The sequence below is a fragment of the Rhipicephalus microplus genome, unplaced genomic scaffold (genome assembly GCF_043290135.1).
Source record: "Rhipicephalus microplus isolate Deutch F79 unplaced genomic scaffold, USDA_Rmic scaffold_24, whole genome shotgun sequence".
Classification (NCBI taxonomy): Eukaryota; Metazoa; Arthropoda; class Arachnida; order Ixodida; family Ixodidae; genus Rhipicephalus; species Rhipicephalus microplus.
In genome coordinates, this window is record NW_027464597.1 from 5,993,062 (window position 1) to 6,008,544 (window position 15,483).

At 43.9% G+C, this 15,483-nt stretch overlaps 1 protein-coding gene across 1 annotated transcript in view; it reads left to right on the top strand.

The window, feature by feature from the left end:
- Positions 1 to 13,798: 13,798 nt before the first annotated feature.
- Positions 13,799 to 15,483, top strand: part of LOC142786447 (uncharacterized) — a 37,979-nt gene continuing 36,294 nt past the window's right edge. The window contains exon 1 of the mRNA XM_075884139.1: positions 13,799 to 13,972. The gene's annotated coding sequence lies outside the window, so the exon portion shown is untranslated. The remainder of the gene's footprint in view (positions 13,973 to 15,483) is intronic.

The following is a 15,483-nucleotide window of genomic DNA, read 5'->3' on the forward strand; positions in this document are numbered from 1 at the left end:
TACTTTCACTGTGGCATTCGAGATACGCAAAAAATAGCCTGACCGATTATTCTAAACACAAGAGGCCCCGCAAGATTCGAAATTTTAGATAAAGGTAAAGACATCCTCACCCGCCAATAAAGGCTGGAATCAAACTTCTTTTTTCACTTCCTTATCTTTTCTTGTCCACGGCAGGTGCGCGCATTGTCACAATAATGCCGTTAATTTTGCATTATATTTAGGTTTCTCTTTATAATTGACAGTTTAGCAGACCGCTCATGTGGATAATTTCTCCCAGGCCACAAACCAAAACAAGTTCACTGAAAAACTGGTGTTTGAAATTGTATTATCAGAAAACAGTTAACGAGAATGATTACGAGAAGACTCCATGCATAGGGAAGTATATCGACAATGAAGTGATGTGAAAACACGTATCAGTGGGTATTTTGGAGGATATGGATGAAGTTGTTCTATCATTCGGCGCCTCTACTCTAGGCTTCCGTCACAAGGATGTTTACTATGCCATAGAGGAATTTATTGGACTGAAGGGATATCGAGCTAAATTCTTCATCTTTTATCTTTTAAACATTTAAATATTATTATTCAGTAAGTATTCGTTGTGTAACCCATCCCTATCATTTACGAGTAGTATTGAGAAGAAAAAGAAGAAGAAGAAGAAGAAGAAGAAGAAGAAAAAGAAGAAGAAGAAGAAGAAGAAGAAGAAGAAGAAGAAGAAGAAGAAGAAGAAGAAGAAGAAGAAGAAGAAGAAGAAGAAGAAGAAGAAGAAGAAGAAGAAGAAGAAGAAGAAGAAGAAGAAGAAGAAGAAGAAGAAGAAGAATTCTCGAGACCCGCGCTCGATCAGCGACTGACGTTTGCCTGCTCTGAGGGTTTGGCCAAGAATTGAGTAGTTGTGATTGATTTTGGTTATTCTTTTTTTCATAAGCGTTTCTATAGTGTCCTAATTGATTAGCGAGTGTATTTTCAGATAGTACGACCAGGCAGATGCCGTTTTCCTCACCTAGACCAGGGGCTTTCCTCTGTTCTGCTTCTCTTCCTTCGCAGGAATTGACAGTGGACTTGTTTTTACGCAATGGCGTCTCATCCGTTCCTGTGGCATTGGTCCCAAACAACGATGATATTTACGGATGAAGAATCTAAAAATGATTCAGACGGAGTTGAGAGCCGCTACAACTCACTACCAAAGCATCACAGAGGTCAGGCAGTTCGGCAAAGGGTGGCATTCTTTGCTTCTCGCCTGACCAGCTCTGTGTTCGAGACCTACTAAAATGCTCGGTATTCGCTACCAACCCGGTGAGCACATTCATTCCACCTCACCTAGCTTGCGTCAAAGGCCTCGTTTGGGGTGTCGATGTCAACTTGACCTCAACTGAGATATTAGATATGTTTTCAGAAGCAGGTGTGATAGCTATCTAGAGATGTAGTCGAGTTGTGGACAAGAACAAGGTCCCAACGGAGTCCGTGATTGCTACATTTGCCGGGTCGAATCACCCAACCGAGATCAAAGCGTGGCCTTTATTATACAGAGTGGAGCCACTATCACCTCGTCCCCTACAGTGTATCAAATGTTGGCGTTATGGGCACACAGTGAAAGGATGCAGGTCAGTACCTAGATGCAGAATTTGTGGTGAGAAGCACAACTCAAACGACTGTAAAAGTAATGAAGAAAAGTGCTGTTTTTGCCATGAAGCGCACTGCGCTGATAACCCAAACTGCTAAGCCAAGGCACGTGAAATCCAAATCCTTGAAATTGTAGACAGAAGGCGATGCTCCTGAAAGGATGCCATTGCTGAAATCCAAGACCGAACTCAAGGGTATGCAGGAGCAGCTGCCCGCCATAACGTAGCAATGGAAGCATCCTTTTTTCTATTAATTGCGGAATCGATCGAAAAGGCTGTGAATAAGGCTATGCAATGCCTCGCTACCACCCTATGTGAGTCGCTGTCGCACATTGTGAATAACCAAATCGCACAAGTCTATGGAGCACAGATAGATATAAGTACGGCTGTAGAAAATGCTGAGTCTGCACACCCGACAAGTGAGGCAGAATCTGAGATAACTCCACCGGATGCACAGTCTGCAGACCCCTCTAGAGAAGGCGTTCAGAGGCAAAGCGAGGGTGCACAGGAAGCTTCTCAGGACACACAAGATATGGACACAGATCTCAAATGCCTAAAGCGTTCTAGATCCCCTGTATCGAAAAAACCTGGCTCGCCGAAACAAGTAAAAAGCAAGAAATACCAGAAAGACAACCTTTCAAAAACCGATTTTCTAACGGAAAGTATTTTGGATAAGGTAGTTCCCGAAACCATTTTAACGAAATCATAGGGTCTCTTAAAATTATACATTGGAATTGCCGATCTCTTCACTCAGCCATAACAGATCTGTCACACCTTTCTTCCAAATTCGATCCAGCTACTATTGCATTACAAGAAACTTGGCTTTCCAAACTTCATTTATGTCACCTACCCGACTTCCAAATCTTTCGTCTAGACCATCCATCCAAAGGTGGAGGTTTATAAACAATAAAGTTAGTTTAAAAGTCAAAAACTTATACAAATGTATGCCTTCTGATTGTGAAATTTTCGCGTTAGATATTACCTTGCCAGGATACTTGCCTTTTTCGCTAATAAACGTCGTCTTTCCTGTAGGCATTCAAGGCACGAGATTGTTAGATATGGCTGCTAATTCATGCGGTAAAGAAAAAAGTATAGTTGGCGACTTTAACTCTCACCATACTTGCTGGGGTTTTAGAACAGATAAGTGTGGACAACGGTCGTGGGACAGGTCGGTAGACAACAACTTATTGTGCCTTAACGCTAGAACTCCCACATTTATTCGAGGTCATTCACGCTCCGCCTTAGATTTAAGCTTTGTAAGCTCGGCCATTGCTAGTACATCGTGGACAGCCCTTGATTGCCCCTCCAACAGTGACCACTTTCCAATAATGTTCGAGATCGCTTGCCACGTCAAACCTTCATGCTTCCATGCCCGGACCTATATAAATTATACAAAATTTCAACACGACCTAAAAACTGATTTAGACGCTCCCTTTTAAGATGGAGATGACACTAAAGCTATGAAATTAAGCGCAGTAATTAAAAGTGCATACAAAAACACCGAATTTGCTGTTAAATCGGCGATGAGAGTATCCTATAGCCCCTGGTGGAATTCCAACTGTTCACGAGACCACAGACGAAGACAGGCAGCTTGGAAGAAGCTAATACATAATCAGTCCCCTAAGAACTGGTCAGATTATAAATTTATTGCCGCTGTATTTAAACACACGGTGGCCCAAGCTAAAGAAGAATATAATAAAAGACATTTCGATTTTCTCTCGAAACCTAGAAATAAGAAAACTTTATTTCAATATATGCGATCTCGCAAAATCCTACCGTCTACAATAAATACTGATTATGAAAAATTATCATTCGAAGAAACGAAGAACTCTTTAGAGTCAATTGGAAGAGGTCTAGAAATTAGATTTTCTTTGACTATGGCTTTCAACTGGCAAAAAGCTAGCATAAGCACTGATTTGGAAAACGTAACGCTGTCTCAAGCATCAAAAGTAATTCGAGATTTACTATCGTCAGCTCCTGGTCCAGATGGAATCACAGTTCCTATGATTAAAATTTCATTTAGGCTATCCCCCGGCGACGTCCTCAATCTTATAAACTACTCTTTAAAGAATGCCTGGATACCGTATGACTGGAAAATAGCTAAGGTAATCCAATTAATAAAAAAGCAAAGATTAGGTTTTACCATAGAAAATATCAGACCCATCTCGCTAACTTCGAACATGGTGAAACTCATAGAGAGGGTCCTAAAGGGCCGAATAAACTCCTGAATGACAAATAAGGTCATATTAAAGCCAAATCAAATTGGTTTTCGTTGTGAAGGACCAATTTGGTGCGCCCATGCGGATTTAGAGAGTCGAATACAGCTTGCTCGTAAAGGAAAACGGTACGCCGCATTAGTAACTCTCGACATATCTAAAGCGTACGACAGTGTCGAGCACTCTATTCTACTGACCACCTTGCAGAGTCTAAAGTTTCCTCAGTATATTACTGAGTGTATAGCGGAATTCCTAAGATCAAGGTAATTGCATTGCGTGAAGGATGGCTGTTGTTCAGATAAATTCAAACAGAAATGTGGTGTTCCCCAAGGGTCAGTCCTATCTCCAGCATTATTCAATATACTGATGAGCTCTATTCCAATTGTTCAGGATGTTAGTGTCTACATTTATGCAGAAGATATTGCGTTCTTCGCTGCAGAGAGCGACATTTACTCACTACATCAAAAACGGCAAAGATATATTAATGCACTAAAAATTTGGTTGCAATCCATTTCATTGTCATTGAACATCAGTAAAAGTGCGCTATTGATGTTTCCTATAGCAAATACAGTTTCAATTTCTGTATTGTATAATAGGGAACCTATTCCACAAGTAGATTCAATCAAGTACTTAATGATTTATAATGAAAAGCTAAATTGGAGCCCACACATTGAATACATACCAGCAAAGGCACAACGGGCGTAAGGTTTATTACGCAGGTTAAGGAACAGAAAATACGGGCTGCCCAGACACACGATGTTAATGATATATAAAATGTATGTGCGACCAGTATTGGAATTTGGGTGTGTATTGTTCTCGGGGGCCGCTGGTTATAAAATTAAACCGCTAGTAATGTTAGAGCGAGAAGCCCTGCGAATATGCCTGGGACTTCCCAGGTTCGTGGCGAATAGTATATTGTATCAAGTAGCGCGATTGCCAGCACTCCTCTGTCGATTCCGCATTCTAACGGTTCAAACCTTCTTAAAGTTTTACAGTTTACCGGCGCGAAGATCAGAGTACGCATTTATCAGTGACCCTGACTCTTTCTTTCTTGCACAATGGCGTCGATTTCATACCCCTCAGATAATTTTCGTTAAAAAGAAACTGAATTGCATAAATGTAGACATCAGCAGAGTAATTGAAACTAATTCCTCAACCCTCAACATTAGAATAGAGTACGATGAAATCTTTCCCCTACAAGCCAAGTTGCAATCTCTTAGATTTTTGACCACTACATTAAATGATTACTTGGTACATGCAGAAACAAAAAAATGTAATAGCTGATTGATTGATATGTGGGGTTTAACGTCCCAAAACCACCATATGATTATGAGAGACGCCGTAGTGGAGGGCTCCGGAAATTTCGACCACCTGGGGTTCTTTAACGTGCACCCAAATCTGAGTACACGGGCCTACAACATTTCCGCCTCCATCGGAAATGCAGCCGCCGCAGCCGGGATTCGAACCCGCGACCTGCGGGTCAGCAGCCGAGTACCTTAGCCACAAGACCACCGCGGCGGGGCAAAATGTAATAGCTACAGATGCTTCTGTCAACAATGAAAAGGTAGGCGTAGGAATTGCGTCTGACTTCCTCGGCTGGTCTTTTTTGTAAGGCTTCCAGATTTCACTCCTTTATTTGAAGCCGAGCTAGTAGCAATTATTTTAGCTCTTCGTAAAATTCCTACGACTGAGGCCAGTGCAATCATCCTAACAGACTCACTTTCGGTGTGTGCAGCTCTGACAACCTCCGAACAATCTCGTGCCCTAGCAGCGTTCCAAACATTAGCACTGCCGCATTTAAAACTCCTCAAATTAGTGTGGGTCCCAGGTCACTGCGGATTACAATTAAATGAATTGGCAGATGCTTAGGCACGAGCATCACGCGATGGAGCAGTAATTTCAGTACATCCCGAGTTAGACTACTTATCAGGGGTTAGATATAGGAAATTCGCTATTTTTACAGATAGTTTAGAAAATATCACACAATGGACAGATTATCAGCACCTCAAATTTACATAGAAAGCCTTGTGGAGTCCGTCAAAAAAACTTGAAATTATAATCTCCAGATTCCGGTGCCGTGTCCCCCATTAAATTTTTATTTACACAGAGCTGGTCTGACACTTTCCCCCCGTTGTCCGTTTTGCGAAGAATCAGAAACTATTGAAAGTTAATTTGGCGCATGTCGTAACTATGCATTAATCAGGAAACGACATTTAGATATTCCATTTGCGAAGCTAGGTTTAAATTTAACCAGAGAAATTGTTTTAAGTTTAGGTGCCTCTGTTTTGGGAAATTGCCACAGAGATGCATTTGATGTGGTGTGTAAGTTTATTCAAGGCTCTCAACGTTTTTCAACATTAGGTCAACGTTAACAGGTACTAAAAAAACCGCGTCGAAAAGTAACTTTTCAAATCTGGATAAATCCGTGACATACCAAATTAATCGGGTTTGGCAAAACCAGCTGTCTGGTCGGCTCCCAAAATCAAGTTATAGCTATTAGTGTCTACTTTCTTGTTGATTCTTTTTTCTCACTATCTAAATCTCTGGTTTCTTTCTTTTTTTAACATACTGTCTGCACTATACATCTCCCCCCCCCCTTTTTTTTTTCGTTGTAAGCAACAATGCAGTTATCGTTCGTATGAGACTATATGTTCTCTTGGCCAATCCCTCAGAGTGGGTACGAGCCATGGATTAGAGGCTACAAACAAACAAACAAACAAGAAGAAGAAGAAGAAGAAGAAGAAGAAGAAGAAGAAGAAGAAGAAGAAGAAGAAGAAGAAGAAGAAGAAGAAGAAGAAGAAGAAGAAAAGACTCCCTAGCTTTGTGGCTATTAACGTACTGTACCAGGAAGCGCGCCTGCCTACACTACTTTGTTGATTTCGCATTTTGACAGTACAAGCATTTTTAAAATTTTATAGCTTATCGGCAAGAAGATCTCAATACGCTTTTATCGCACACCCAGACGCCTTCTTTCAGGCTCATCGGCCACGGTTTCAGACACCCTAGATATTGTTTGTACAAAGGAATTTACAAAGTATAAATGTGAACATTAGAAATTTAATTGAGACTAATTACACAAATTGTCACGTTGCAATTGAATATGATGATGTTTTCCCCCAAAACGCCAAGTTACAGTGTTTCAAATTTTTAAATAACATATCAATAGATTACTTGGAGCATGCAGAAAACAAGATATAATAGCCACAGATGCTTCGGTAAATAATCAAAAGGCAGGTGTAGGCATTGCCTCTGATTCCCTTTGCTCGTCCTTCTCAGCGAGACTGCCTGGTTTTACTCCAGTTTTTAAGCAGAGCTTCAAAACTAGAGTAAACTGGAGTAAACCGTCACAGGGATGTTTGATATGCCACGGAGGAATTTATGAGACTAAGAGAATATAGAGCTGAATTCTTCATATTTTTAAACATTTAAACATTATTATTCAGCAAATATTTGTTGTGTAACATATCCCTGGAAAATACGAGTAGTATTGCAAAAAAAACAATAAATTAGCTAACACTCGGCCAATCCCCTGCATTGGGTAAGAGCCTCGAGATGAGGAGGAGAAGAGGAAGATGAAGACCATGCTTGGTGCAGAGATATTCACTGGACTGTTGGAGAACTGATGGAGAAAGGTTACGGGATGAAAGAAAGAGAACGAATCCCCACAAAAAGTAAGTTTACTCAACTGTTACACTGAAGCACAGAAATGTGAGATGTGAATTTATGGGTTTTTTCCAGAAAAGTATGAAAGTCGCAAATGTATAGCAAATAAGGCCCCACGGGGTATCTGGATTTCTGGCTCAAAAGTCACCGTCATGATTTTGTCAGGTGATGATCATAGCATCCGTTGGTCCATCCTCAAGTGAGCAAAACTTTGTGGATAAGGTAAGGCGAGGGTCCCTATAAATGACTTCTGTGATCAATGAATTGCTGAATATTTTAGTCAATTCTTTTCTTAGTAAACTGAAACTATAAGCGCAAAATTTTATGTCTCTTGGAGATAATTATACTTCATAAATACATCTCCAAACGGAGGAGTAGCCCTTTGCGTGGTAGCAGCGTCTCACAGGACTCTAAATAATTTAAAGTTAGACATTCTAACCCCATCACCACACCATGTGAGTGTGCCTCTCTGTGTTATGTTCACGCTGCTGGAAATCAGCGGTACAGTTTGCGCTGGATACGAACCTGCTCTTCCAACCTTCAGCCAGCCACAGCCTGTCGCAGGTGCACCTTGTTTGGCATCGCCAGGTGTACACAAACTTCGCATGACACACACACTTGCGCTTATACATAGCCAGTCGCACACAAAAAGAAAGGACAGAGTGCCCTCCTGCTTAGAAGGCCTCGTCAGTTAATGCCGCAGGAGAACTTCCGTTAGGCCTAGTTGGCACTTACCGTTAGACAACTTGGCCACACAAAACAGATGAGGCCCTCCGCCGTGGTGGAGCAGTGGTTAAGGCGCTCGGCTGCTCACCCGAAGGTCGCGGGCTCGATCCCGGCTGCAGTGGCTACATTTCGATGGATGAGAAACGGTGGAGGCCCATGTGCTGTGCGATGTCAGCGCACATTACGAAACACCAGTTGGTCGAAATTTCCGGAGAATTCCACCACGACGTCTCTCATATTCAAATGGTTGTGTGCGGATGTTTAGCCTCCGATATTCTTAGTATTAGTATTAAAAAAGAACATGAGGCCAGACGGGGACCGCAGTGGTGGCGAAGCGCTCCATGTGTCAGCTTCTGTTACGTGCGGTACCGAGTTCGATCCCCATGCAGCCGGCCGGCCACCCACCGGTTTTCCCATGAGTTTCGAATGACTGTTAGTGGCCCACGTTCAGACAATCCTTTTCTCTTGTGCGCATGATCGACTCATCGGAAATTAAACGAAAGCTTCGATACGATAGGCTAATTGTTGATAAAAAAGCTCGTGTATGACTGCACGCAGGATTTCACGCTTTAATGGGAAAATAGCAAAAAGGGCGGTGCCCGATTAATGTTTCCTCAAGGCTGCGTGACGGCAGAAGGCGTTCTACTCATCTGAATTCTGCACTTACCATTTTGGTCGTTAGCTGCCAAAGCGTAGAGAACAAGACCAATGAACTTGCTTGTCTGACCTCTTCTGTCGAACCTACCATGATAATAGGCACGGAATTCTGGCTAGAGGACTCTGTTGGTAGCTCAGAGGTTTTTCCATCTGGTTTTCACGCGTACCGTTCTGATGGCTACGCGCATGGAAGTGATGTCTTTCTTTTTTGTGGATTCGTGCTTACAGTTGTCTCCCGTGTTAACTCCATCTGATTGTTCTGAGTTAGTTTGGTGCAATATCAGATTTAAAACTTGACAGTCTCTGACGATTGGTTTTTTTTACTTTGCCCCACCTACGCATCACTTGAGTCTTTCACATCCACTTCCAAGTTTCTCTCTACAATGAACAATGACTATTTTATAGGAGTGGATTAGGGGACAAACGGGAATTAAGGATATTATAGTTGTAATAAAGAAGAGGAAATGAACATGGGCCGGGCATGTACCACGTAGACAGGATAACCGCGGGTCATTAAGGGTAACTAACTGGATCCCCAGAGAAGGCAAGCGGGTTAGGGGGAGACAGAAGGTTAGGTGGGCAGATGAGGTTAAGAAGTTTGCGAGTATAAATTGGCAGCAGCAAGCACAGGACTGGGTTCACTGGCGGAAAATGGGAGAGGTCGTTGTCCTGCAGTGGACGTAGTCAGGCTGATGATGATGATTTTATGGACAGCGATTTAAATATGCTCAATTCCAGGTGGGTTGACAACAAACCATTCCTTGGTAATTCATCTGCCCTATATATGGCTTTTCATAAGGCGCTTATTGTCAATGAAATTATCAGTTTGTTACTGAACCTACTAGGTGTGGCCTCATTGGATCTTCCGTCTTAGATTTGCTCTTATCAGATGAACCATCACTCGTGCATGATAACGCTTTTACTCCTGGGATTAGAGATCATGACTGTAATGTTGCCCACCTTCAGATGAACACCTTTTCCTTGTGCGCATGATCGGCCAAGGAAGAAATATCTTTTTGATTGAAGAAAATTAGAGTTTGTTATCAAATGAGCTTGTCATTTTTCTGCAGGAATTTTATCATTTAGCACAGTCCGCAGATTGCAACACCCTGTGGGATACATTTTGCTTCACACTTAAGCAGATGGTAGACAAACATGTTCCGAGTAAACATTTGTCTGCCAAACAACGCTGTGATAAACCAAGGGCTACTCCGGAAATCAAACAAATGATCAACAAGAGAAATCGCCTCCTGAGTGCTTATAGAAAGCAACACAATCCTGGTGCAATCATGGTGCTAAAGTCGCATTGAAGAGATATAGGAAACAAAAAAACAAAATTGCGAAGTAAAACTCATTCCTTTTTTATCCTATATACAGGTAGCGTGTTACATGATAGGAACTTCTGCGAGCTTGTGAGAGCTTTTTGGGAGCGCCTCGGCGCTCGCATTTTATGTCCTGGCCTTCCCAGGATTGCCTGCTGAAAAAAAAAACAGTGGAGGCCAGGAGAGTTCAATGAAGTTTGTCATCTTCACTTCCACCCCCGAGAGGAGAAGGTAAAACACAGCCTCCTTCTCAACCCACGAAAGGGGGAAAAGGCAGGCCCAGTTCAGACTATGGTGAGGCAGAAAACACTGCACACCACGCATCAGACAGCACAGCACAAAGACGTCTTACGTGGAAGTCAATTTCGCAGTCCGTTGCAGTGATGGCTATGCGGCGCCAGGCAGACCACGAATTGTGGAAACAGAGGCATCAAGGCGGCACGGAGAACATGGAAGAGACATCCGCAGACGGTTCTCAGACGCTGGTTCCTTTGCCCGGGGCACCTTGACGACAAAGCAAGCCACCTCGACGGCCAACAACTCTTGCTAATCCATCAGTTGGTCAAAATATTTTACGAGGGTCGCCGACAACCTGGGATAACTAGAAGAACGATTTCTCTGTGGTCTTGCATCTCTGGAAGCGCTGACTCGGAAGAAATTAGGGTAGGCTCAGCCACAATGTCTCATGCGACAAAGCGGCGTGCAGCCAGGCAGGCCGATCATAACACAAGTGATAATCTTGGTAAGCACATGTCCACTTTGTTAATGTTTGATAAACGCAAGCACATAGAGAGGTTCATTGCACTGCGAGATGCTGAAATACAGCTGCGATATCATGATTATAAATTGCACACAAGAAATGAACCTATAGGCAATATTATAGGGAGAACACCAGAAGAGTAAAACTGCAATAAATGTACACAGCAACACATACAGTGCACAACGCGACACGGCAGTAGTTGCCCCAATGCTTGACTCCAGCATGTACCGAAAACAAAAACAAAAATGTTGACTTCGTTTTGTTTCCCACCTTCTCACTAATTTTCTCCTTCACACGTTACGTCGCTCTGTCGCGAAAAACAGTCACAAGCAGTTGCCGCAGCGCAAAAACGAAGCAATTTTATGTGTCATGCAAATCGTTAATGAGGCACGAGTGTTTACCTAAGGATTACGTGCTAGCTTTAGCTAACAAAGATTTTTCTAGTTTCACCACTTATCTCTTATTGCGCTCGTTATAGCTTCAAAAAATTTGCGAGCGGCACAGATAACGATATATTTTCAAAAAAAAACTTGGCTCATTGATTGATATGTAGGGTTTAACGTCCCAAAACCATGAATAATTATGAGAAACGCCGTAGTGGAGAGCTCCGGAAATTCCAACCACGTGAGATTCTTTAACGTGCACCCAAATGAGAGCTCAAGGGCCTACAGCATTTCCACCTCTATCAGAAATGCAGCCGCCGCAGCCGGTATTCAATCCCGCGACTTGCGAGTCAGCAGCCGAGTACCTATAGCCACAAGACCACAGCGGCGGGGCAATCTCACTCATGCATGCAGTGAATTCGAATACATGTATAGCGGCACAAAGAAAACCTAGCAACGTGAGCAGCGACTCAGTTTCTTCATCCAAGAAACAATATTCTCGCAAACTTGCTACGAATCATTCCATACAGTTTTCTTTCATGTAAAGCAATTCACAAAAACAGTAAGCGAAATGAAGAACACAAAAAGAAGTCTTCAACGACCAGCACAATGGCAGTAACGTTGCGTTAAGGCTTCAATGACACATGCAACAATCACTTAACGAAGTAGTGATGGCGTTCGTGTTTAGCAGCAGCCAAGGTGAGAAGCAGCAGGAACAAGCGAAGACCACGACGCACGCCAGGCCCGCTAGCGCACATCTTTTATGGCATCTCCCCGCTGCTGCCCGTACTTCTTTATTGCACTAAATGCTCATGAACATGGAGCGTGACATCGTTACCATAACGCACCGTGCCGTCGCGTCGACGCCTTGTGCACTTCTCTCCCGTCCGATTCATGCCTGATACCAGCCCGATGTTATCGCACCGTACAATCGCAGACAATAAAGTCGAATTCAGGCTGCTATCACAGTCGCAAAACACGTAGACGTATAATGCTTTAGAAAAGGTACTGTAGTAAATAACTTGTACACGTGTTTCTTTGAAGCAGTAAGTGATGTGTTTCCATTTTAAGGCTCGGGTGAAGCATCGTAGCTCCCCTGCCTTCGGCCCGAGTGACCACTCTTGTAACTTTTATGTTATGCTCTATGACTAAACTACCCACCGTCATCGACAAATGTGGTATAAGTAAGCGGCAAAGGCGCTATTGGTGAACGCGATGGGCACTAAAATAACTACATTTCTCAGGAAAGTGCAATTGAGCCCACCAATTATTATATCAGGCGGCAAAAAAATCCAAGAAGTGACTCAGTGAAAAAAGAATCCCGAATTCGCTGATTACAAGTGTAACTTGCTGACCATGTGCACGTTCTGCAGTTGCTTACAGTATATCGGAATCCTCATCAATGGTGAAGAGTGACCATAGGCGGCGTCAACATCACCGATACAAGAAATATTTATTCGTGTGATAACGGGACGTCATCTTGACGTCATGTGATCATTTTAGCAGCATGACATCGCAATCCATCAGAATGTGTGATCGCACAAGATGGCTTTCTAGATTGGTCAGCGGTATGCCAGTCCCAAAGACACTTTAAAGCCTCATCAATTGCAGAAAGGTTATTATGAGTCTGATGCCGGAGGCAGTGCTGAATGTGTAGTCGTCTCGAGGAGGCGGATGAGGAGGGTACACACAAATCAGCCCTGCAGAAGAAAATAGTTTTGAAAGAGTATGGATTTCGAAGAATTTCGAAAAGAATATGGATTTCGCTTTCAAGCTTTGGACTGAACAGCAAGAGTGCGATGCGGCTGAAACCTGGTGGTGCCGACACGGGTGTCACCCATTTACTGCCTGCTAAGGCGTGTTTCGCACGACCTCATCAAGGTTTCTTCAAGAATCAAAACAGTCACCTGCTTGCATGCAAAAGTGGCCGCACGGTTTTAGATCGTAAAATAAAAATCAACCAGATTCATTGCTAATTTGCCGGAAAGTTTTTTTTTTTCATATTTCTCGTTTTCTACACTTTTCACGTCGGCTGTACGCCACGTCACGGCACCGGATTATTCGTTTGAAGGGATGCATAATGCGTTGTTTCGACGAAGTGCCGCTTTTCCCCTCTACTTCGCTTCAGTGTTCTAATAAGATGCGGTGCTCATCGTAACAAGGATGGCCGTGCGCCTCCAGTTTTGTGAATCATGTCTGGACGAATATGCAGTTTTATTGAGCTGCTAACCAACTCGAAGAACGTTGCCGAAGGTGGGCGTGATTTCGCGGGCGATAGTTTTGCAACCGACGAACTCGTGATATCCTCGAGATCGTGACCGTTATCGAAACGCTGATGTCACTCGAATCCAGAAACGCAAGCCACCGGAGACAAAGGACCGGCATTTCCGTGTGGCTGGCAGTAGCGTCACAGTCCAGATGGATCACCGTGGCGCATGCGCATGATACGGGAGAACTTGCCGTTTTTGTTCGTTTGTTTTTTAAGAACACCGCGAAGTAACGCTGAAGGGGCAACGTCTGCTCACCGTTCTTCTGCTTCTCTGCCCGACGCGAAGCCGCTTTCTTTCGACCATCGGCATCAACGTGCATACAGGACTGAACCTACCATCCAACGTCGAGGAATCTGCAGGTGAGTGGGGCGCACCTTGCTTTTTCTCACTCTATAATTCTGATGGAAACATTGAATGATTTGTGCATTGAACGTGACAGCAGGAGGGCTGCTTCCAGAATATTGGGCCTGAAGGGTACTGTGATGAAGGGTTAATACGATTGACTGAGAAGAAAAAGTCTGGTAACTCTGCTTGGCAGAAAATGATGAAACTGGTAAGCTAGTGGCTTAGTCTTCGCCAACTATATCAGCTGGTTCAATGAAATGGGATTCCGATGAAGTGAGATGAATGACGTGGGAGGAGTGCCTAGGGCAGTTGCGGGCATACTGGTGAATTGTCATAGTAGCGAATAGTGGGCGTAGTGGCACGTTTCTGATGTGGGATTTACCTAAGTTTGGTGGCACATACCCGTCCATGAACTGTGGCGGCCCCCGGACATGAAAGGCTCGTCTAAGAGCACCTTCGCTGTTAAAAGGCAGAGCCTACCTTTCCCCTTCGAGTCGCGTTAGATGAATGCGTAATGTCGCTTTCCGAAGCTCGTAGCGCCATCGCTCGGGCTCCTTGCGAAGCAGGACATTATCGGTCAGTGGATAATACCGGAGTTCACTCACTTAAAGTATTTTTGCACCGTGAGCCTGGCTATATATCAGACGCCCAACGTTGTTCGCGGCGTTTTCCGCATGCTGGCAGGTGTTATCTCTACGCTCTCGCTCCTTCTCGAATAGCAACTGCTGCGAGCACGCGAGCTTGACCTCGCCCCTAGCAAATGGAGCACGTGGTGTGAGAGAGGGTAGGAGAGGGTAACTGCGAATCTTAGCTGCTCCCTTTCTCACTGTTCACTCTCTTCTTCCTGCGCCCCACTCTAACGTCCACTCACGCCTCACTCTCGACCATTCGCTGGCTAGGCGCCTCTCAAGAACACCGGGAAATGTGTGTTCAACATGCCGCTGTGAAACAACACCAACGCCGAACCGAGAACGCTCGCTCTTCACTCTGGACAACTCGCTGGCTGAGCGCCTCTCAAGGCGATGGCTGAACTCTGTGAATACGAATGTCTGACGGCAATGGTAGCCTCTGTCGGCACAAAAAATGCCTTCCCATTTCCTCACGAATCCCTTCAAGGAGATGGGGGCATTTTGCTTAACACCCTTAAGCCCATCCTCCCCTGGTTATAGACGGCTGGACAATACTTGTTGTGGTAAAGTCCCGCCCTAAAGATGCACTTAAATGAAATAACAAAGGCTTTAAAATAAGGACTCATGCTTCTTGCGAAAAAACAGCCTTGTCGTTTGTCAAGGTCAACAGCAATTCTATACTGGATGCATACTCTGAGAAAAACGTTTATTCGAGAAACTTGCGCCACATGAATTGCCGGGACGAATGATGTGTGCCTTGGCACTCCCCACACTTTGGGTTCATCGACAGTGGTTCTTACAGTGGCGTCGTTTCATTCGGACGTGATGAAGCCCACTCAGGATTTATCCCGAGTAGAACAAGTATTGCACTGGCGAACGTGTGAATATTCTTGCCG